The sequence below is a fragment of the Arachis stenosperma genome, chromosome 1, assembly GCF_014773155.1.
Source record: "Arachis stenosperma cultivar V10309 chromosome 1, arast.V10309.gnm1.PFL2, whole genome shotgun sequence".
In the NCBI taxonomy this organism is placed as follows: domain Eukaryota; kingdom Viridiplantae; phylum Streptophyta; class Magnoliopsida; order Fabales; family Fabaceae; genus Arachis; species Arachis stenosperma.
In genome coordinates, this window is record NC_080377.1 from 85,713,277 (window position 1) to 85,737,172 (window position 23,896).

General features: G+C 37.9%; 1 non-coding gene across 1 annotated transcript; it reads left to right on the top strand.

Moving 5' to 3' along the window:
• Positions 1 to 21,355: 21,355 nt before the first annotated feature.
• On the top strand, positions 21,356 to 21,463 carry LOC130955734 (small nucleolar RNA R71). Its single transcript, XR_009076865.1, has one exon. It is a non-coding gene; the product is annotated as a small nucleolar RNA R71 (small nucleolar RNA).
• Positions 21,464 to 23,896: the final 2,433 nt, after the last annotated feature.

Genomic DNA, 23,896 nt, shown 5'->3' on the forward strand with positions numbered 1-23,896 from the left:
TTGGTCAGCAATCTAGATTTGCCTCTTGTCAATAAAGTCAACCTTTGTCCTCTCCTTTGGCTATCAAGATTCCTTCAAACTAGAAAGTGAGATTACAACTTCCTATCTTATCTCATTAGCTAACTAAATCAATAAAATTTCATTAGGTTATAACAGAAAATTTTTATTTCTTCAAGTGATTTGACGCTAGTTCTTACGAAGCAAAGTTTTAGGGCTGAATACTTCACTCTTATAGTAGAACTAGATTAAGGTATAACAGATTCTATGGCTAATGTGGTTTTTTTTCTTGCTTGCCTAATGACATTTAATTGTCTTTGCCTCTCTGTTTACATATTGTTTCACATTGTAGCTGCATAGGATTAATCAAAGAAGTAAATAAAGAATAGTTACATTAATTTGATTGGGTTATATTGGTTTAGTTTTCTGAATGAAAGAATAAAAAGTGCATATTTGAAGTTGAATTTTATGATGCTGGCTCTTGAAAGAATAAGGAAAAAGGAAAAATATTATTGATAATCTGAAAAATAAAAAAATTGATTCTTGAAGCAAGAAAAAGCAGCAAAAAAATGAGAGAGAATACAGAAAAAGCAAAAGAAGTAGAAAAAGCCAATAACCCTTTAAACCAAAAGGCAACAGTGAAAGGGCCTAAGACTTTGAGTATCAGTGATTAGGAGGGCCAAAAAGAATAAAATCATGGTCTAAGTGGCTAAACAAAGCAGTCCCTAACCATGTGCTTGTGGTGTGAAGGTGTCAAGTGAAAAGCTTGAGACTGAGCGGTTAAAGTCGTAATCCAAAGAAAAAGAGTGTGCTTAAGAACTCTGAACACCTCTATCTAGGGCCTCTAGCAAAGATGAGTCATAATCTGAAAAGGTTCACCTAGTTAAAGTGTCCATGGCATTATTGTATCTGGTGGTAATACTAGAAAACAAGGTGCTTAGGGTCACTGCCAAGACTCTGAAAGCTATGTTCAAAAATCAAAAAGAGCTGAACTAGGAGAATCAATAATATCATCTGAATTCCAAGTTCCTAAATATGCCAGTCATTCTGATTTTCAATGGATAGTGAGATGCCAAGACTATTCAGAAACAAAAAGCTACTAAAACCTGCTCATCTAATTGACTGAGCTTCATTGGAAACTCAAAAATTTTTTGCATCCTACTCTTCTTTTCATCCTATTTTATTTTTAGTTGCTTGGGGACAAGCAAATGTTTAAGTTTGGTTTTGTGATGAGCGGATATGTTATACGCTTTTTGGCATAGTTTTCATACAGTTTTTAATAGGTTTTACTTAGTTTTTATCAAAGTTGCGAGAACCAGACCGGTCAATAAATCGGTAAGGTCACTGGTTTAATGGTTTACTGGTTTGACCGGGGTTCAACCCGGGTTCAATCGGTTTAATTAAATATTAATTAAAATTATTAAAAAACTTATATATAATTTTAAATATATAAATTCAATAATTTCTAACTTCATAAAATTAAAAATTTCACAATTTTAGATGATAAATTATTCATAATTTAATATTAGAAGTTCACAAACAACAGATTATTAGTATACAAGGGTAAGTATAAATATCACATCTCAATTGTTATTAGTATCTATTACAAAGAATATAATAAAAATCAAACAGTTGCCAAAAAAGCTAACCAAAGAATTGTTTAGATTAGCATTCTTTCAATGTACTTATCTTGCAACCAAATATGACACCACCAAGTTGATTCTTCCTTAGATTTCGATAGAATGGAAAATTGGCCTCTTATTCTGGTGGGCAACAGGCTGTGTTTTCCTACTAGGAGGAGAAAAGATTTTTTCCACTAATAAGAATCAATGGCATAATCAAGTGCATAAAAGATATGTATCATTCAAATGAGTAAAGGTTCAAACACCTTCAGTGCATTATGTAAGTGTAAGTTATCAATTATCAATAATCATCTGGTGGCTGTTGACCACTTTGTGATTGTTCCATCTTTAACATACAACCAAAAAAATCATGAACAAAATTAACTCAGGAAAAAATATTGAACAGAATCATTAAGCAACTCACAACTCAAGACATTCAATAAACGACTAAATTCAAAATCTAAATCCAAATTCAGAGAATCTAAAAACAGAAAACCTAACCAAAACAATCCAAACTTAACCTCCAAACTAAATTCAAAACCACATGAGCAGCAATCCAACTCAGAACACAATCCAAATTTAGAAGCCAGAATCTTAGAAATTGAAACTGAAGAAGCAGTGGCTTAATTATTACCAGAGACAGGTCGAAGGAGGAATAGCGGTGACAGAGTAAGCTCGGAAGGGGATCATTTTACGACGGTGAGTCCTCGAGCAGTGATTTCACGGCGAGGCTCTGGGCAGAGATTCACGGAGGAGAGATGCACTTGAAGAGGATTGAGTAACCGTTTGCATGACATAGAGGAGAAGAAGATCGACGACGAGGACAACGACGGCACCCTCTGTCACTGCCAACGACAACGATCACAGAGACGGTGAACACAAGAGTGGCGGCGGCTGGGGGTGACGATGGCTGGTGGGACTTCGCGACGAGCAGAGACGGTGAGGAAGAGAAGAGTGGCGGTGGCTGGGGGGGCTGATGGTGGCTAGTGGGGCGGTGGCTGGAAGCTGATGGTGGCGGCGGTGTTTTCTCTCAAAGGTTAGGCAAATTGGGGATTTGGTTGGAATGTGAAAGTGAGACAGAAGGGAGAGGGTCGGGTGTTTTGGGGGGTGGGGTTTTTACCTTTTTTTTTTTGAGAGAACCGGTTTTTGACCCGGCCGGTTCACCGATTAACCACCGGTTTGGCCGGTTTTTAAACCAATTTTTTGCAAGGCGGTTTCACACATCAACCGGTTCCCGGTTAATCCAGTCGAACCGGCCGGTCCGGTCCAGTTTTCAGAACCATGGTTTTTATTAAGTTTTTACAGGTTTAAGTGTTAATTTCACATTTTTGGATTTCACTTTGAGTTTGTGTGTTTTTGTACCTTTCAGGTTTTTTTGGTTAAATTTGAGGAGATGGAGCAGAAGTCTGACTCAAAGACAGAGAAAGCACTGCAGATGCTGTCCAGATCTGACCTCCTTGCACTCGGAAGAGATTTTCTGAAGCTACAGAGTTCCAAACAGAGCATTCTTAATGGCTATGGAAAGCTGACTTCTAGAGCTTTCCAGCAATGTATAATAGTCTATACGTTGTTTCGGATTAGAAGGCCCAAAACTGGCGTCCAACGCCAGCGTCCTGCCCATTTCTGGCGTTCAGCGCCCAAGGAAGCAGAGCACAATGTCCAAACGCCCAGAGATGACTCCCTAGCTGGTGCTGAACATCCAGAAGACCTCATAGCACGTAGATCTCATCAATTTCAGCCCAAAAACTTACCAAGTGGGCCCCAGAAGTGAATTTTAGCACTAAAAAGACGGTTGTACCCTTATTAGTCATTAGCTTAGTATTTAAGGGATTTTATTCATGTCATTCGACAACTTACATCACGTTTTCTCATTATACACGTTTATGATTGTGTTTTACCTCGGTATGAGTTTCTAAACCTCCTAGGTTGAGGGGAGGAGCCCTGCTGAGTCCTATGAATTAATAAAAGTACTATTGTTTCTTCTTCGATTAGTGTTTGATCTATCTCTAAGATGTATATCTCGATCTTCATCGTGGTGAATAGGATGATCTGACAAATTAGCTCTGTTCATCATATTAAGACAAACTTTCCTGACAAACACCTGCGTCTACTTGGGTTCGTGTGAATATCTGGAAGAAAAGCACGAGCTAACAGCTATGTTTATACATCTCTTAGACGGTTAATCCACGATTTTGTTGGGAACTTCTTGAGACACTAGTTCAGCTGATCTCCGAGGAGATTAAGGTCTCCGTGGTATAAGCTAGATTCCAAAGAAGCAGCGTTCTCTAATTCGGAAGATTCGACCTTGTCTGTGGTGTTTTGAGTAGAATCGCTAGGAGAATGACTTGCTAGAGCTTCACCCTCCATTGGATTGAATGACCAACGGCCCTGGCGTTCATTTTGTAGCAGAGGAGATCAATGACCAAAGGCAATGGCTTTGATCACTTACAGCCTGCCATAGAAAAAGATCATTCACAAGCAAAGAAGATAATAGTACCAGAGTTAATTTAGAAAGACAAGGCAACTTCGACTCTCAACTCAATTCCCATTATATAACTCCTATTATTTTATCCAAGCATTCATGACATTTAATCAATCAACATACAATCAACGAACTTCTGATTCCGCTTGACTAAGACCTGCAAGACAACCATAGCTAGCTTCAAGCCACAATCCTCGTGGGATCGACCCTGACTCGCTCAGCGATTACTTAGATGACCCAGTGCACTTGTTGGTATTGCTGCTGTACGAAAAGTGTGAGGGGTTTTGCGTACACGCGCACCAGGTATCATGTCACACAAGTTCTTAAACATTTTCTCTTGCCTTCAATTTGTGGATTGTAATATTAAAACCTCTTTTTCAACTTGAAATCTTGTCCAATGTCTTCTTTCCTAAGGTGTTATCCTCATCGTTTATGATAGTTTTATTTGTTCTTAAACATATAGTGATTGTTGTTAGCATCATGCATTGCATTTCCTAAAATAATTTCGAGTAGCTACTTGTAGTTCAGATACTATTCTTGTGATCTGGAATCCTAGTTAGTTGTAGTTACTTATTTTATTTTATTTTTCTTTTAAATTTATCTTTGGTGGTTTTATTTCTAGTTTCTCTTATTTGTTGTCATGTGTTTGCAGAAACTCAAGTTTTTTTTGCCATAGATAGGACTCTGCTAGTTTCTTCACTTTCCATAGCCAAAGCAATTCTTGAGGTATTTGCTTATTTCCATTGATGTGTGGCTTAATTAAGAACCATGCTTCGTTGAACCCTTTGTTTGTGTTGCTTCACAGTCATATCTATCATCTAGAGTATCATCATTCACCCCCTATAAGCACTAATTAAGTTGATTATCTCCCCCATGTTTTTTTCTCTTTTTTTCAGAATTCCACATCCTTCATATTTATTATTATGTTTTAGGTCTTGAAACATATATTAATTATGAAATAATTAATTATGAAGAGTTCATTTGAACACCCAAAAGCTAACTCAAATGAGTTCTTGATTTATACCAAATGGAAAAAAGGAAGAATAAAAGTTTGAGATCATAAAATTAACATGCTATTGTTATCAATATGTGAAGCATGAAGACCCTCTATGGCTTCTTTTGGGGATTAGAATTGTGGGGGCAGTGAGAAACAAAGGATATATTTTGTGGATTAAAAAATTAATACCTAATAATAATAGAGTTCAATTTCAGAGCTTTATAGTGTATAGTTTAATTGAATACATTTTCGTTTATATGACTTTTGAAGTATAGGATGGTGAAACATGAATAACCTTTCTCTACATGTTCACTGGTGATGAAGGAGTGATCTATACTTATAGCATATGAAGGTTGAAACTTCAACCTTTAATAACAATGAAGTGCTTCACTTGCATATTAACCAATTGAACTATGTCCAATATTTTCATCAATCTAATTAGAAAAGTGAGAAAGGAGCTGAGTAGTTTTACATAAATAGCTACAAGCCAACAATTATGATCCAAGTTTTCAGCGTCAGATGTAAGCCGTACAGTGCAAGCTATAAAGGGAGATGTTGATGAGCTACTGAATGGAGTGGTAGAAAAAAAGTGTAATAAAAGAAGTGAAGCATATTCTTGATATTGTACTTCTTTCTCTGGTCCACATATATTTTCATTCTATAATTTCATTAACTACTCATGTCCTGAACAACCTTGCTGCTCTGCCTTTTCCTCTCATGAAAATCTAATGCTCATTGCTTCATTTATTGTAGGCTAGACGTGCATCATTAAGATGAGAGATTTTTAATATGGATTTTTTACTGTGGTTCTTATTAAATGATTGTCAACCAACCTAGTTTAATATTCTGTATTTACTTGTATGCCAACCTAGATACAGTTAATAAGGTGCAATTTTTGGTTTTTCATATTGATATATCACTTGCAATATAGAATTTTAGATTCTAGAACCAGCAAGCTAGCTTTTCATGCATAGTAAGGCCTATTTTGGAAAGGACCTTGTTTCCATGATATAATAATTAAATAAAGATAGGATCTTGCCTTGCTTTTAATAAGAAAGTGAAGAAAAAATAATGACTTAAATGGACCAAGTTGAACTTTTTATTTGATGTGATAAGATTATTCAATAATATAAATTTAACACGAGTTATTTTAACGCAGCCACACACTTTTAGTATTTATTATTTTGTTGCTGTGTTATTTTCATTTGAAGTATGAATTTTATTATTTTGTTTCTTGTAAATACTTATATGCAGTAGAACTGATCCTTACTATAGGAAAATTGACTTATTGGATCAATTTTAGTATTTAAATATCTTAGATTTAATTTATAAAGTGGATGTAAAATATGTAATTGAAGAAAAAAATTTTAATTTAATATTTTGTGCATTTAAATGTTACTAAAGATCTATTATCATATATTTTTTTTATTATTAACAAAAAAATCTTTTGTAACATTTTTCAATATTAGCGAAAAAGATAAATTGTAACCTTTATTAGAGTATTGCTATAGAAAATCTATGGTAATATTTTTTAAAGTGTTATTAGAAAGACTTATTGTGACATTTTTTAAGTGTTATAAAAATATATATTGTAACATTTTTCTAACTTTAGGAAAAATATCTATGGTAACATTTTTCTAACTGTTACAAAATATATCTATTGTAACATTTCTTTAAGTATTACTAAGAAAGGTCTATTGTAATATTTTTACAAAATATTAATAAATTTTTAGAAGAATGTTAGTAAAACTCTTCAGTAACATAGAGTATATTTAACATTTGTTAAAATGTTACTAATATACATAGCTAACATTTTAATATGATTTGGTAATATTTTTTAAATGTTAGTAAAAGTCAAGTATGTAGTAGTGAGTTTATTGTTGTGATGCATGAACATCTTTAGTTATTTTCATTATTAATTTTTTTGATGAAGTTAGTGATTTCCTTGTTATAATTGAGATTTTTATGCTTTAATCAATGTTTTTTAGAGTTGCTTTGTGGTTTGGTATGTGAAGGAAATTGTGAAAGATTTTAGGCAAGAACAAAGGAGGAAAATGACAACTAAAGAAGCCCCTGGGAGAACCAAAAAAGGTGGCATGCAAAAGGAAGCAACCTCCCTGGGAACCAAGAAAAGAAGCAACCTCACAGGGAAATGCAACTCATTCAAAGAGAATTTGCAAGCATAACTTGAGTTATAAAGGTCCAAATGAAGCAATTCAAGTGGCATTAGAAAGTTAACATCCAGAGCTTCAAAACAATATGCATATGTCTATAGTGGACGTTCAATTTGAGCCACGAACGACCCTCACCTTTGAGCTCATGAAAATAGTTCAAAAAACATGCGTTTGACATACGCATCTCCACCTCCATTTCACCTGCGGACAATGCAGCCTTCACCTGCATTCAACGTAGCCTTGACCTCTTCATGCTCCAGTATGCATAACTTGGATTATATAGGTTGGTAGAGAGCCTAAAGTGGGTTAGGATTTTCACAAAACATAGAATGTCTCTGTTGCAAGTATAGTTTCAAACCCAACAATTAACTCTCAATCAAATTTTAATTCAAAGATGTCACAATCAATACAAAATAATCGGGAGTTTTTAAGTCCCGGGTCGTCTTCCTTACGAGTTGCAATGAAATGCTCAATTATTGGCTATGGGGGATTTGGGGGTTTTGATTATAAGAGGCAAGAAATTAAAATGGCAAGTAATTAAATGGGAAGCAACTATAAGCAATGAAAATGGAAATTAAATGGCAAAAAGGACTCTTGACAAGAATTGGGGAATTAAGGATTCCTATCCTAGTTATGGACCATAAACACGGTAATTATATAGAATTAATCCCAATTAGTCATTTCTAACATCGAGAACTAGTCAAAAGGGCATAATTGATCTCAATCCACAAGTCCTAACCAACTCTATTAAAGGAAGGCTTAGAGTTAGTGGAAACCAAATCAACTAACAATCCTCACACAATGTAGAATGGACATCCACCACTCAAGTTCAACTAATTACCCAATTTTCCAACCAAGAATGTGAAAAACTAGGTAAAAATCCAACCAAGCATTTTATCAAACACTTGGAAGGAATAAAAAGAAAGCATGGTAAAATAATAAGAAATAATAAATTCTACAACTACCATATGGATGAAAACAATAATAATAACTAAATTAACAAATAAGAAACATAAAACATGAATTACATTAATTGGAATTAAAAGTAACAAAGTGTCATAAACATAAAGGAACAAAAGAAGGGAAATAACAAATAGAAGTAACGAACAAAGGTGCAATAATAATAAATGGCAATGAAAACTAAATGAAAACAAGAATTAAACCTAAATCTAAGAGAGATCTAAGCTAATATACCCTAATTCTAGAGAGAAGGGAGAGCTTCTCTCTCTAGAATATGACCTAAAGCATGTTTCTAATCTACCCTAATTGCTCTCCACTTGATATGGAGTGATGCCCCTTTGATATAACATTCAACTAGCTTCAGAAAGTCCAAAACTGGGCTTTGGAGGCCCAGAAATTGCCCTCAGCATTTTGCAATAAATGAGTCACATGTCGGGACCTGTGCGTATGCACAAAGTTGTGTGTATACGCACACTTGTTGATCTTTCACTTGCGCGTGCACACAGATTGTCGTGCGTGCGTACACATGCTGTTGTGTTTCTTGTGCGTACGCATAGTAGGTTGTGCATATGCACACTCCAGTGTGTGCTTCTCCTTTGTTTTCTTCATATTTTCTCTCTATTGCATCTCCTCCACTCTCATCAAGCCATTCCAACCTATTATACCTGAGATCACTCATCAAAACCATCAAGGCATCGAATGGGATGAAAGTGGGATAAAATTGATCAAATTAAGCCCAAAATAGCATGTTTTCACAATTAAACTCAATTTAGAGAGAAAACACAAAAGTATGCTATTTGTATGAATAAATGTGGGTTTATATAATGAAATCCACTCAAATCAATCCAAAATTTGTCATCAAATATGGACTCATCAAAGGTCCAAATGAGGCAGTTCTAGCAGCATTAGAAAGCTAACATTCAAAGCTTCAAAACGATATGCATATGTCTATAGTGACATAAAACCAATGAGGGTTGGCTATTAATAATTGTGTGGATTTAAATAAAAAACTATGCTTAAACTCTTACCATAGTTAATTGATCAAGGAATTGACAGTTAGTTAAGTTAAAAAAATTGAATTACCAAGGAATTGGAGTTTGATTACTTAAGGTTTGTCATGAATATGTCTTTGCTGAATGATCAAAGTAGATAGCAAGAAGTGTTAATCCTAAAATTTAAATATCTCTAAAACCTTAACAATCTCATCATTATTATTTTCATTCACTGTTTTGCTATTTGTTTTGCATCTGTTTACACGTTTGAATTTCTCACTCCTCTATTTTTTATTTGTCTAATTAGAATGATCAACTAATCATTGTTTCTTAGTCCATTAATCCTCGTTGGAACGATAACCAACTTATCGTGGTATTACTTGATACGATTTGGTGCACTTGCCGAGTTGGAAATTCTTTCCTGTTATACTTTTTGTATCTGAGTGTGTCTACTTGTTGTTTTTCACTTCCTACATTCCCTGTTTGTTTACTATTACTCTGTGTTTCATGTTATCTGTTATTCTTGTATCTTATGATCAAGCACTATCGACTACAATAACAGGAAAATAATGAATTTAAATAACAACCCTGACCTTAATAAGAACCCCCAAGTTCTTACCCCTTCTCACTCCCTTCAGATGGAGACGAAAGTAATGTTCTATGAGCTTGACCCTACATTTATGTACAAGGGCCTAACGTTCGGGAGCTACTATGTTTTGGGTGTGAAGCCTCGTGTTTGTTTGTACATACTATGCAATAGACCTTTCACACACAAAATAGATGGCCTTAATTTCAACTCAGATCAGCCGTACGACTTCCCTCTCTCTTGGTTACATCCCGATGGTCACGGTAATCCATTTTCTGGTCCACAAATTCATGCTCATCCTATACATCATGCAGGACCTGAGCCTGGCAGAGGTGAAAGAAACCTTCCAAATCCACCTCCGGATGTTGTTATACCTCCGATACTGGTGCGTGAATCCCCACACCTTCGTACAATTGTACCAGCAAGTGCACTGGGTCGTCCAAGTAATACCTGAGCGAGTCAAGGTCGATCCCACGAGGATTATGGTTTAAAACAAGCTATGGTTATCTTGCATGTCTTAGTCAGGCAGATCAGAAGTTTGATGGATTGATAGAGTGAAAAAGGTCTAATATAATAAGGTGCTAATACTTTGTAAATTAGAATCAGTAATAGGAATATGGTTAAGGATTGGAGTTGCTTTGTCTTTCTGAATTAGCTCTGGCATTACTGTCTTCTTTGCTTGTGAGTGATTTCTTCAATGGCAAGCTGTATATGATCAATGCCTTTATTGGGAGGTCGTCAATGCTCCTCCGGATCTGAATCCCGGGGTTAGTGTGGATCCATCTTTGCTTGAGGGTGAAGCGCGTACAGTCCATTCTCCTTAATGATCCTACTCAAAATGCCACAGACAAGGTCGGATCTTCCAGATTAGAGAATACTACATCATTGGGTTCTAGCCTCTACCAATGAGACCCTAATCTCCCTATAATCGGTTGAACTGGTGTCTCGAGAAGTCTCCAACGAAGTCGTGGATTAGCCGTTTGAGAGATGTTTGATTCAAGCTGGTGGTTAGTGCTTTCCACTGAAGTATTCACACGAACCCAATTAATCACGAGTGTTTGTCAGGAACGTTCGTCTTAGTATGATGAGTAAAGCTGATTGTCACTGATCATCCTATTCACCATGTTGAAGTACGAATATACATCTTAGAATTAATCACACACGGATCGAAGAAGAAACAGTAATACTTTTATTAATTCATAAGACTCAGCAAGGCTCCTCTCCTCAACCTAGGAGGTTTACAAAACTCATACTAAAATGTAATACAATGGTAAAATATGTATGGTATGCATCCTCCTTGATGGAGAATGTAAAAGTTCTTTAAATACTAAACTGTTAACTAAGGATTACATAAAAATGGTAAAACGGTCTTTTTAGTGCTAAAATTTACTTCTGGGGCCCACTTGATGAGTGTTTGGGCTGAGCTTTGATGAGATCCACGTGCTATGAAGCTGCTAGGGTATGAAACGCTGGATAGGGGGTCCTCTCTGGGCGTTTGGATGCTGGTCTCTGCTTTGTGGGTGTTGGACGCCTGGAAGGGGCAAGAAGCTGGCGTTGGACGTTAGTTTTGGGCCTTCTAATCCAAAAAAAAGTATAGACTATTATACATTGCTGGAAAGCCCTGGAAGTCAGATTTGCATAGCCGTTGAGAATGCTCTATTTGGATTTCTGTAGCACCAAAAAAGCTCTTCCCAGTGCAAGGAGGTCAGATTTGGACAACATCTGCAGTGCTTTCTCTGTCTCTAAATCAGACTTTTGCTGCAACTCTTCAATTTCAGCTAGAGTTACCTTAAATTGTACAAAAACACAAACTCATAGTAGAATCCAAAAATTTGAATTTAACACTAAAACCTATAAAAACTTAATAAAAACTAAACCAAACATACTAAAAACTATATGAAAATGATGCGAAAAAATGTATAAAATATCTGCTCATCATGAAACCAAACTTAAACTGTTGCTTGTCCCCAAGCAACTAAAAACATAGTAGGATAAAAAAGGAAAATTAAGATACGATAGATTTCTAAGTTTCTAATGAAGCTTAGTTACAATTAGATGAGCGGGACTTAGTAGCTTTTTGCTTATGAATAGTTTTGGCATCTCACTATCCATTGAAAGTTAGAATGGTTGGCATCTTTAAGAACTTAGAATCTAGATGATATTATTGATTCTCCTAGTTAAGTTATTTTTTATTCTTAAACACAGCTTTCAGAGTCTTGGCCGTGACCCTAAGCACCTTGTTTTACAGTATTATCACCAGATACATAAATGCCACAGACACTTTAACTGGGTGAACCTTTTCAGATTGTGATTCAGCTTTGCTAGAATCCCCAGATATAGGTGTCTAGAGTTCTTAAGCACACTCTTTTTGTTTTGGATCACGACTTTAACCGTTCAATCTCAAGCTTTTCACTTGATACCTTCACGCTACAAGCACATGGTTTGGGACAGCTTGATTGAGCCGCTTAGGCCAGGATTTTATTCCTTTAGGCCCTCCTATCCATCATTGCTCAAAGCCTTGGATCCTTTTACCCTTGCCTTTTGGTTTAAAGGGTTATTGGCTTTTTGCTCTTGCCTTTTGGTTTAAAGAGCTATTGGCTTTTTCTGTTTGCTTTTTCTTTTTCTTTCTATTTTTTTTCGCCACTTCTCTTTTTTTTTTCGCATGCAAGCTTTTTCTTTCGCTTTTTGCTGCTTTTTCTTGCCTCAAGAATCAATTTTAGATTTTTCAGATTATCAATAATACTTTTCCTTTTTTCTTATTCTTTCAAAAGCCAACATTCTAAAATTACAACTTCAAATATGCATTGTTTATTCATACATTCAAAAAACAAAAGCAATGCCACCGCATCAAAATAATTAAACTATTCTTATTATAAACTTGAAATTCATGCATCTCTCAATTCTTTTCAAATAAAATTTTCTTTTAAGCATGGTGAGAGATATATGGGACATTTTATAACTTTAAGCTATCAATGCAAATGATTATACAACTAGAACAAGAGAACAGACAAATCATAAGAGAAAATAGAAAAATAAAATAGGAAAGAAAGTAAAAGAGAACGAGTCCACCTTTAATGGTAGCGGCTAGTGCTCTTCCTTAAGGATCCAATGTTATGCTTGATCTCTTCTATGTCAATCCTTTGCCTTTGCTGCTCTTTCCTCATAGCCCTTTTAGTCTTCTCTACTAGCTCTTTGGTCTTCTCTTATTTCATTGAGGTTGGTGGAATGCTCTTGATGCTCCACCCTCAATTGCTCCATGTTAGCGCTCAGTTCTCCAAGAGAAGTTTACCATTGATCTCAATAGCTTTGAGGAGGAAAATACATCCCTTGAGGCATCTCAGGGATCTCATGCTGAGGCGAATGCACAGGCTCTTGTGGATGCTCTCTTGTTTGCTCCATTCTCTTCTTAGTGATGGGCTTATCCTCCCCAATGAAGATATCTCCATTTATGACAATTCAATCTGAATTGCATAGATGACAGATGAGGTGTGGGAATGCCAACCTTGCATTAGTGTGAGGCTTCTCAGCTACCTTGTACAATTCTTGAGGAATCACCTCATATACTTCCACCTCACTTCCAATCATGATGCAATGGATCATGATGGCTCTGTCAACAGTCACTTCTAACTGATTGCTAGTGGGAATGATGGATCTTTGGAAGAATTCCAACCATCCTCTAGCTATGGGCTTAAGGTGAAGCCTTCTTAGTTGAATGGGCTTGCCTTGGGAATCCCTATTCCACTATGCTCCTTCCACACAGATATCTGAGAGAACTTGATCGAATCTCTGATCAAAGTTGACTTTCCTAGTGTAAGGATGAAGATCTCCTTGCATTAGAGGCAAGTTGAATGCCAACCTCACACTTTCTGGGCAGAAATCTAAGATTCTTCCTCGGACCATGGTGATCCAATTCCTTAGATTTGGGTTCACACTAGTGTCATGGTTTTTTGTAACCCATGCATTAGCATAGAACTCTTGCACCATTAGAATCCCAACATCTTGAATAGGATTGGTTAGGACTTCCCAACCTCTTGTCTGGATCTCTCTTCAGATTTCCAGATATTCATTCTTCTTGAGCTTGAAAGAGACCTCAGGGATCACTTTCTTCTCTGCCACTACTTCATAGAAGTGGTCTTGGTGGGCTTTGGTGATGAATCTCTCCATCTCCAAAGATTCAGAGGGAGTGGCTACTACTTTTCCCTTCCTCTTTCTAGAGGGTTCTCCAACCTTGGGTGCCATGAATGGTAATGGAAAGAAAAAAGCTATGCTTTTCCAATACCAAACTTAAAACTTTGCTCGTCCTCAAGAAAAATAAAGAAAAGAGAAGAATAGAGTAGAAGGAGAAGAAAGAAAGGAAGATAGAGGGAGAGAAAGGGCTCGGCCTTGTGGGTTTATGAGTGTATGATATGTGTGTGTATGAAAGATTATGAAGAGGGGTATTTATAGGAGTGGGAAGGGGTTAGGTTTGGCCGGCCATGGGTGGGGCTTTTGGTGAGAAATTTGATTTTAAATTGGGTGGGGGTTGGTGGGAGTTATGATGGATATGGGGAAGTGATATGGATGTGATTGGGCAATGATTTATGTAGAAGTGTGTATAGGGAAATGTAAAAGTAAGAAGGAATAAGTGGGGTAGGTAAAAATGCTGTGGGACACACAGGTCCTGAGAGGCTAGGGAATCCAGATTCCCAACTTCTATACATTGGCATTTGAACGCCTAGGGGATGCTCCCTGGCTGGTGTCCAATGCCAGCAATGCTGCCCATGAGGGGTGTTGAACGCCCAGCAAGGATACCGTTGCAGGCGTTCAACTTTAACACTCCATCCAGAGTGTTCTGTTTTCACTACTGTGAAATTCTGTCTCTATTCTGACTACTGCATATAATGATGACCCTAAAAGAAAAATAAAACAAAATAAAATAAAAGGAAATAAATTATTAATTAAGGTTGGGTTACCTCCCAACAAGCGCTTCTTTAACGTCATTAGCTTGACGGTTAGCTCCTTACGGAGGTGAGTATGGGCTAAAATTTTTGCCCCTTACAGTGAATTTTCTTCCTTTCGTCTCACGAATGAGCTCCACATGCTCTAGAGATAGGATACAACTCACTGTATATGGTAAGACTAGCTTCTTGGTGAAGACAACTCTCATTCCAGGTGAGAGGCCTTCAGTTGGGACTTTCTTGTCCCTCCAGCCTTTAGGTACTTTCTTTTTAGTACCTTTGTGCTTAGAGCTTTTTGGTGGCTGCCTGGTCGGCGAAATTGTGAACTATACTTTTTCACAACTCTCATAATCCCTGGTAATGGCTCCAAAAACTTGGTGCGCTCAATACCATGGCATTACACAACTTCGCACAACTAACCAGCAAGTGCACTGGGTCGTCCAAGTAATAAACCTTACGTGAGTAAGGGTCGATCCCACGGAGATTGTTAGTAATGAAGCAAGCTATGGTCATCTTGTAAATCTTAGTCAGGCAAACTCAAATGTATATGATGATGATGAACGAAAATAACACAAAAGATAAAGATAGTGATACTTATGTATATCATTGGTGTATGAGCTTCAGACAAGTGTATGAAGATGCCTTCCCTTCTGTCTCTCTGCTTTCCTACAGCCTTCATCCAATCCTTTCTTACTCCTTTCCATGGCAAGCTCGTGTAGGGTCTCACTGTTGTCAGCAGCTACCTCCCATCCTCTCAGTGAAAGCGATTGCATATGCCCCTGTCACGGTCATAGCGGAATTCATCTGTCGGTTCTCAATCAGGCCGGAATAGAATCCAGTGATTCTTTTGCGTCTGTCACTAACGCCCCGCCCTCAGGGTTTGAAGCACGTCACAGTCATTCAATCATTGAATCCTACTCAGAATACCACAGACAAGGTTTAGACCTTCCGGATTCTCTTGAATGCCGCCATCAGGTCCTGCCTATACCACGAAGATTCTGATCTCACGGAATGGCTGGCTCGTTTGTCAGGCGAGCACTCGGTTGTCAGGCGATCAACCATGCATCGTGCAATCAGGAATCCAAGAGATATTCACTAAAGCCTCGAATGCTTGTAGAACAAGAATGGTTGTCAGTCACCTTGTTCATAGGTTGAAGAACGAGTGATATCTTAGATAAAGAACAAGCGGAGTTGAATAGAAGAACAATAGTAATTGCATTAATACTCGAGGTACAGCAGAGCTTCACACCCTTAATCTATGGTGTGTAGAAACTCCACCGTTGAAAATACATAAGCATAAGGTCCAGGCATGGCCGAATGGCCAGCCTCCCAAAGATCTAAGATAGCATAAAAGTGAAGATAGCTACCAAAGTCTACTAATACAATAGTAAAAGGTCCTATTAATAGTAAACTAGTAACCTAAGGTGTACAGAAATGAGTAAATGACATAAAAATCCACTTCCGGGCCCACTTGGTGTGTGCTTGGGCTGAGCAATCAAGGAAATTCGTGTAGAGACCTTTTCTGGAGTTAAACGCCAGCTCCCATGCCAGTTTGGGCGTTTAACTCCAACTTTTATTCCTGTTCCGGCGTTTAACGCTGGAATTCCTGAGGCCGGATTGCTTCGCGGGTTTGGGCCATCAAATCTTGGACAAAGTATGGATTATTATATATTGCTGGAAAGCCCTGGATGTCTACTTTCCAACGCCGTTGAGAGCGCGCCAATTGGGCTTCTGTAGCTCCAGAAAATCCACTTCGAGTGCAGGGAGGTCAGAATCCAACAGCATCTGCAGTCCTTTTTGGTCTCTGAATCAGATTTTTGCTCAGGTCCCTCAATTTCAGCCAGAAAATACCTGAAATCACAGAAAAACACACAAACTCATAGTAAAGTCCAGAAAAGTGAATTTTAAATAAAAACTAATAAAAATGTACTAAAATCTAACTAAAAGATATCAAAAACATACTAAAAACAATGCCAAAAAGTATACAAATTATCCGCTCATCACAACACCAAACTTAAATTGTTGCTTGTCCTCAAGCAACTGAAAATCAAATAAGATCAAAAGAAGAGAATATGCAATGAATTCCAAAAACATCTGTGAAGATCAGTATTAATTAGATGAGCGGGGCTTTTAACCTTCTGTCTCTGAACAGTTTTGGCATCTCAATCTATCCCTTGAAATTCAGAATGGTTGGCTTCTTTAGGAACTCAGAGTCCAGATAGTGTTAATGATTCTCCTAGTAAAGTATGATGATTCTTGAACATAGCTATTTATTGAGTCTTGGCTGTGGCCCAAAGCACTCTGTCTTCCAGTATTACCACCGGATACATACATGCCACAGACACATAATTGGGTGAACCTTTTCAGATTGTGACTCAGCTTTGCTAAAGTCCCCAATTAGAGGTGTCCAGGGTTCTTAAGCACACTCTTATTTGCCTTGGATCACAACTTTATTTTTTTTCTTTTTTTCTTTCTTTCTTTTTTTTCGATTTTTTTTTTTCGGTTTTTTTCTCTTTTTTTTTTTTTTTTTTTTTTTTGAATAGCTTTTTCTTGCTTCAAGAATCATTTTATTGATTTTTCAGATCCTCAGTAACATGTCTCCTTTTTCATCATTCTTTCAAGAGCCAACATTCATGAACCACAAATTCAAGATACATATGCACTGTTTACACATACATTCAGAGAACAAAAATATTGCCACCACATCAAAATAATTAAACTATTATAAAATTCAAAATTCATGCAATTCTTCCTTTTTCAATTAAGCACATTTTTATTCAAGAAAGGTGATGGATTCATAGGACATTCATAACTTTAAGGCTAGACACTAAGACACTAATGATCATAAGACACAAACATGGATAACATAAAGCATAAAATTCGAAAAACAAAGGAATAAAGAACAAGGAAATCAAGGAATGGGTCCACCTTAGTGATGGCGGCTCTTCCTTGCTTTTGAAGGTCCTATGGAGTGCTTGAGCTCCTCAATGTCTCTTCCTTGTCTTTGTTGCTCCTCCCTCATGATTCTTTGATCTTCTCTAATTTCATGGAGGAGAATGGAGTGTTCTTGATGCTCCACCCTTAGTTGTCCCATGTTGGAACTTAATTCTCCTAGGGAGGTGTTTAGTTGCTCCCAATAGTTTTGTGGAGGAAAGTTCATCCCTTGAGGAATCTCAGGGATTTCTTGATGAGAGGGGTCTCTTGTGTATTCCATCCTTTTCTTGGTGATGGGCTTGTCCTCATCAATGGGGATATCTCCTTCTATGTCAACTCCAACTGAATAACAGAGGTGACAAATGAGGTGAGGAAAGGCTAATCTTGCCACAGTGGAGGTCTTGTCTGCCACTTTATAGAGTTCTTGAGCTATAACCTCATGAACCTCTATTTCCTCTCCAATCATGATACTATGGATCATGATGGCCCGGTCTATGGTAACTTCGGACCGGTTGCTAGTGGGAATGATTGAGCGTTGTATGAACTCTAACCATCCTCTAGCCACGGGCTTGAGGTCATGCCTTCTCAATTGGACCGGCTTTCCTCTTGAATCTTGCTTCCATTGTGCGCCCTCTTCACATATGACTGTGAGGACTTGGTCCAACCTTTGATCAAAGTTGACCCTTCTAGTGTAAGGATGCTCATCTCCTTGCATCATAGGCAAGTTGAACGCCACCCTCACACTTTCTGGACTAAAATCCAAGTATTTCCCCCGAACCATAGTGAGATAATTCTTTGGATTCGGGTTCACACTTTGGTCATGGTTCTTGGTGATCCATGCATTGGCATAGAACTCTTGAACCATCAAGATTCCAACTTGTTGAATGGGGTTGGTGAGAACTTCCCAACCTCTTCTTTGGATCTCATGGCGGATCTCCGGATATTCACCCTTTTTGAGTAAAAAGGGGACTTCGGGGATCACCTTCTTCAAGGCCACAACTTCATAGAAGTGGTCTTGATGCACCTTTGAGAGGAATCTATCCATCTCCCATGACTTGGAGGTGGAAGCTTTTGCTTTCCCTTTCCTCTTTTTAGAGGTTTCTCCGGCCTTTGGTGCCATAATGGTTATGGAAAAACGAAAAAGCAACGCTTTTACCACACCAAACTTAAAATGTTTGCTCGTCCTCGAGCAAAAGAAGAAAGAAAGGAGTAGAAGAAGAAGAAATGAGGAAGAGGGGGAGGGTAGTGTGTTCGGCCAAAGGGGAAGAAGTGGTCTTTAGGTTGTGTGAAAATGAAGGGTTGAAGAAGGGTATTTATAGGAGAGAGGGGGGTAAAGGTTCGGCCATTTGAGGGTGGGTTTGGGAGGGAAAGTGGTTTGAATTTGAAGGGTGAGGTTGGTGGGGTTTTATGAAGGATGGATGTGAGTGGTGAAGAGAAAGATGGGATTTGATAGGTGAGGGGTTTTTGGGGAAGAGGTGTTGAGGTGATTGGTGAATGGGGGAAGAAGAGAGAGAGTGATGGTAGGGTCCTGTGGGGTCCACAGATCCTGTAGTGTCAAGGAAAAGTCATCCCTGCACCAAATGGCATCAAAATCCATGTTTTGACCCATTTCTGGCGTTAAACGCCGGGCTGGTGCCCATTCCTGGCGTTTAACGCCAGGTTGTTGCCCTTTACTGGCGTTTAACGCCAGTCTGGTGCCCTTTTCTGGCGTTAAACGCCCAGAAAGGTGCCAGACTGGGCGTTAAACGCCCAACTGCTAGGCTGACTGGCGTTTGAACGCCAGCAGCATCTTCCTCCAGGGTGTGCTGTTTTTCTTCCTGTTTTTCATTCTGTTTTTGCTTTTTTCATTGTTTTTGTGACTTCTTATGATCATCATCCTACAAAAAAGATAAAATAACAAAAGAAAATAATTAATTATAAAACATTGGGTTGCCTCCCAACAAGCGCTTCTTTAGTGTCATTAGCTTGACAGAGGACTCCCATGGAGCCTCAGAAACACTCAGAACCTTGTTGAAACCTCCCAACACCAAACTTAGAGTTTGAATGTGGGGTTTCAACACCAAACTTAGATTTTGGTTGTGGCCTCCCAACACCAAACTTAGAGTTTGACTGTGGGGGCTCTGCTTGGCTCTGTTTTGAGAGAAGCTCTTCATGCTTCTTCTCCATGATGATAGAGGGATATCCTTGGGCCTTAAACACCATGGATTCTTCATTCACTTGAATGATCAACTCTCCTCTATCAACATCAATCACAGCCTTTGCTGTGGCTAGGAATGGTCTGCCAAGGATGATGGATTCATCCATGCACTTCCCAGTCTCTAGGACTATGAAATCAGTAGGAATGTAATGGTTTTCAACCTTAACCAGAACATCCTCTACAAGTCCATGGGCTTGTTTTCTTGAGTTGTCTGCCATTTCTAGTGAGATTTTTGCAGCTTGCACCTCAAAGATCCCTAATTTCTCCATTACAGAGAGGGCATGAGGTTTACACTTGACCCTAAGTCACACAAGGCCTTCTTGAAGGTCATGGTGCCTATGGTACAAGGTATAGAAAACTTCCCAGGATCCTGCCTCTTTTGAGGCAGTTTCTGCCTAGACAGGTCATCCAGTTCTTTGGTGAGCAAGGGGGGTTCATCTTCCCAAGTCTCATTTCCAAATAACTTGTCATTTAGCTTCATGATTGCTCCAAGGTATTTAGCAACTTGCTCTTCAGTGACATACTCATCCTCTTCAGAGGAAGAATACTCATCAGAGCTCATGAAAGGCAGTAGCAAGTCCAAGGGAATCTCTATGGTCTCAGTCTGAGCCTCAGATTCCCAAGGTTCCTCATTGGGGAACTCATTAGAGGCCAGTGGACGTCCAGTGAGGCCTTCCTCAGTGGCGTTCACTGCCTCTTCTTCCTCCCAGAATTCGGCCATGTTTATGGCTTTGCACTCTCCTTTTGGATTTTCTTCAGTGTTACTTGGGAGAGTGCTTGGAGGAAGTTCAGTAATTTTCTTGCTCAGCTGACCCACTTGTCCTTCCAAATTCCTAATGGAAGATCTAGTTTCAGTCATGAAACTTTGAGTGGTTTTGATCAGATCAGAGACCATGGTTGCTAAGTCAGAATTATTCTGCTTAGAGCTCTCTGTCTGTTGCTGAGAAGATGATGGAAAAGGCTTGCCATTGTTAAACCTGTTTCTTCCACCATTGTTATTGAAACCTTGTTGAGGTCTCTCGTGATTCTTCCATGAAAGATTTGGGTGATTTCTCCATGAAGAATTATAGGTGTTACCATAGGGTTCTCCTAGGTAATTTACCTCTTCCATGGAAGGGTTCTCAGGATCATAAGCTTCTTCCTCAGATGAAGCTTCCTTAGTACTGTTTGGTGCATTTTGCATTCCAGACAGTCTTTGAGAAATCAAATTGACTTGTTGAGTCAATATTTTATTCTGGGCCAAAATGGCATTCAGAGTGTCAATATCAAGAACTCCTTTCTTCTGACTAGTCCCATTGTTCACAGGATTTCTTTCAGAAGTGTACATGAATTGGTTATTTGCAACCATTTCAATCAGTTCTTGAGCTTCAGTAGGCGTCTTCTTCAGATGAAGAGATCCTCCTGCAGAGCTATCCAAGGACATCTTAGATAGTTCAGAGAGACCATCATAGAAAATACCTATGATGCTCCATTCAGAAAGCATGTCAGAAGGACATTTTCTGATTAATTGTTTGTATCTTTCCCAAGCTTCATAGAGGGATTCTCCATCCTTCTGTCTGAAGGTTTGGACTTCCACTCTAAGCTTACTCCATCTTTGTGGTGGAAAGAACTTTGCCAAGAAGGCATTGACTAGCTTTTCCCAAGAGTCCAGGCTTTCTTTAGGTTGAGAATCCAACCATATTCTAGCTCTGTCTCTTACAGCAAAAGGGAATAGCATCAGTCTATAGACCTCAGGGTTAACCCCATTAGTCTTGACTGTGTCACAGATTTGCAAGAATTCAGCTAAGAACTGATGAGGATCTTCCATTGGAAGTCCATGGAACTTGCAATTCTGTTGCATTAGAGAAACTAATTGAGGCTTAAGCTCAAAGTTGTTTGCTCCAATGGCAGGGATAGAGATGCTTCTCCCATAAAAATCAGGAGTAGGTGCAGTAAAGTCACCCAGCACCTTCCTTGCATTGTTTGCATTGTTGTTGTTTTCTGCTGCCATGTTTTCTTCCTTGAAGAATTCGGTCAGGTCCTCTAAAGAGAGTTGTGCTTTGGCTTCTCTTAGCTTTCTCTTCAAAGTCCTTTCAGGTTCAGGATCAGCTTCAACAAGAATGCCTTTGTCCTTGCTCCTGCTCATATGAAAGAGAAGGGAACAAGAAAATGTGGAATCCTCTATGTCACAGTATAGAGATTCCTTTAAGTGTCAGAGGAAAAGAGAAATAGAAAGAAAAAGGAGAAGATAAATTCGAACTTTAGTTAGATAAGGTTCGAATTGTGCATTGAGAAGGAGTGGCACTCCATAAATAGAAGGATGTGGGAAGGAGGGAAGTTTATTTTCGAAAATCAAGTGAAAAATTTTGAAATTATTTTGAAAAACATTAATTAATTTTCGAAAATAAAAGTGGAAAAGAAATTAAGTGATTTTTGAAAAAGAATTTGAAATTAGAAATTAAGAAGATTTGATTGAAAGTTATTTTGAAAAAGATGTGGTTAAGAAGATATGAAAAAAAAATGTGATTGAGAAGATATGATTTGAAAACTATTTGAAAAGATATGATTTTAAAAACAATTTGAAAAGATATGATTTTAAAAATTGATGACTTGCCTAACAAGAAAAGATATGATTCAAACATTAAAAACCTTTCTCAACAGAAAAGGTAACAAATTTGAGATGTTCAATCAAATCATTAATTGTTAGTAAGTATCTTTTAAAAAGGAAAGAAATTGATTTTGAAAACATTTGATTGAAAAGATTTGATTTGAAAAAGATTTGATTTTGAAAAATTTGAAAAAAATTGATTTGAAAACAAAATCTTCTCCCTAGCACCATCCTGGCGTTAAACGCCCAGAATGGTATACATTCTGGCGTTTAACGCCCAAAATGCTACCTCTTTGGGCGTTAAACGCCCAACCAGGTACCCTGGCTGGCGTTTAAACGCCAGTCTGCCTTCTTCACTGGGCATTTTTGAATGCTCAGCTTTTTCTGTATAATTCCTCTGCAGTATGTTCTAAATCTTCAATTCTTTGTATCATTGACTTGAAAAGACACAAATTAAAAATATTTTTGGATTTTTAATAATCAAAATGCAACAAGAATCAAATAACAATGCATGCAAGACACCAAACTTAGCAGTTTGTGTACTACTGACACTAACAATATGAGAATGCATATGAGACACAAAAAAATACTTCAAGTCAATAGAATTCAAAGATTAGAACACAAAATATATGCATGGATTCGAAAAATATAACAAAGACATGCATTTGACACCAAACTTAAGATGAGACTCTAGACTCAAACAAGAAATATTTTTGGATTTTTATGGTTTTGTAATTTTTTTGTGATTTTCGAAAATTTAAGTGAAAACATCAAAATTCTTAATGAGAATTCTAGGAATCAGTGCAATGCTAGTCTAAGACTCCGGTCCAGGAATTAGACATGGCTTCACAGCCAGCCAAGCTTTCAAAGAAAGCTTCGGTCCAAAACACTAGACATGACCAAGGTCAGCCAAGCCTTAGCAAATCACTGCTCCAACAGCAAGATTGATACGAAATCAACAAGCTCTTGTGGTGATAAGTTGAAACCTCGGTCCAATCAGATTAGACATGGCTTCTCAGCCAGCCAGATTTCAACAAATCATCATGAAACTCTAGAATTCACCTTCAAGAATTTCGAAAAAAAAAATACCTAATCTAAGCAACAAGATGAACCGTCAGTTGTCCAGCCTAAACAATCCCGGGCAATAACACCAAAAATTTGATGTTGTTGCCGGATCTTGGCTCTGATGTTACCAAAAGCTTGCTCAAAACATGAACAATCCCCGGCAACGGCGCCAAAAACTTGGTCGGCGAAATTGTGAACTATACTTTTTCACAACTCTCATAATCCCTGGTAATGGCTCCAAAAACTTGGTGCGCTCAATACCATGGCATTACACAACTTCGCACAACTAACCAGCAAGTGCACTGGGTCGTCCAAGTAATAAACCTTACGTGAGTAAGGGTCGATCCCACGGAGATTGTTAGTAAT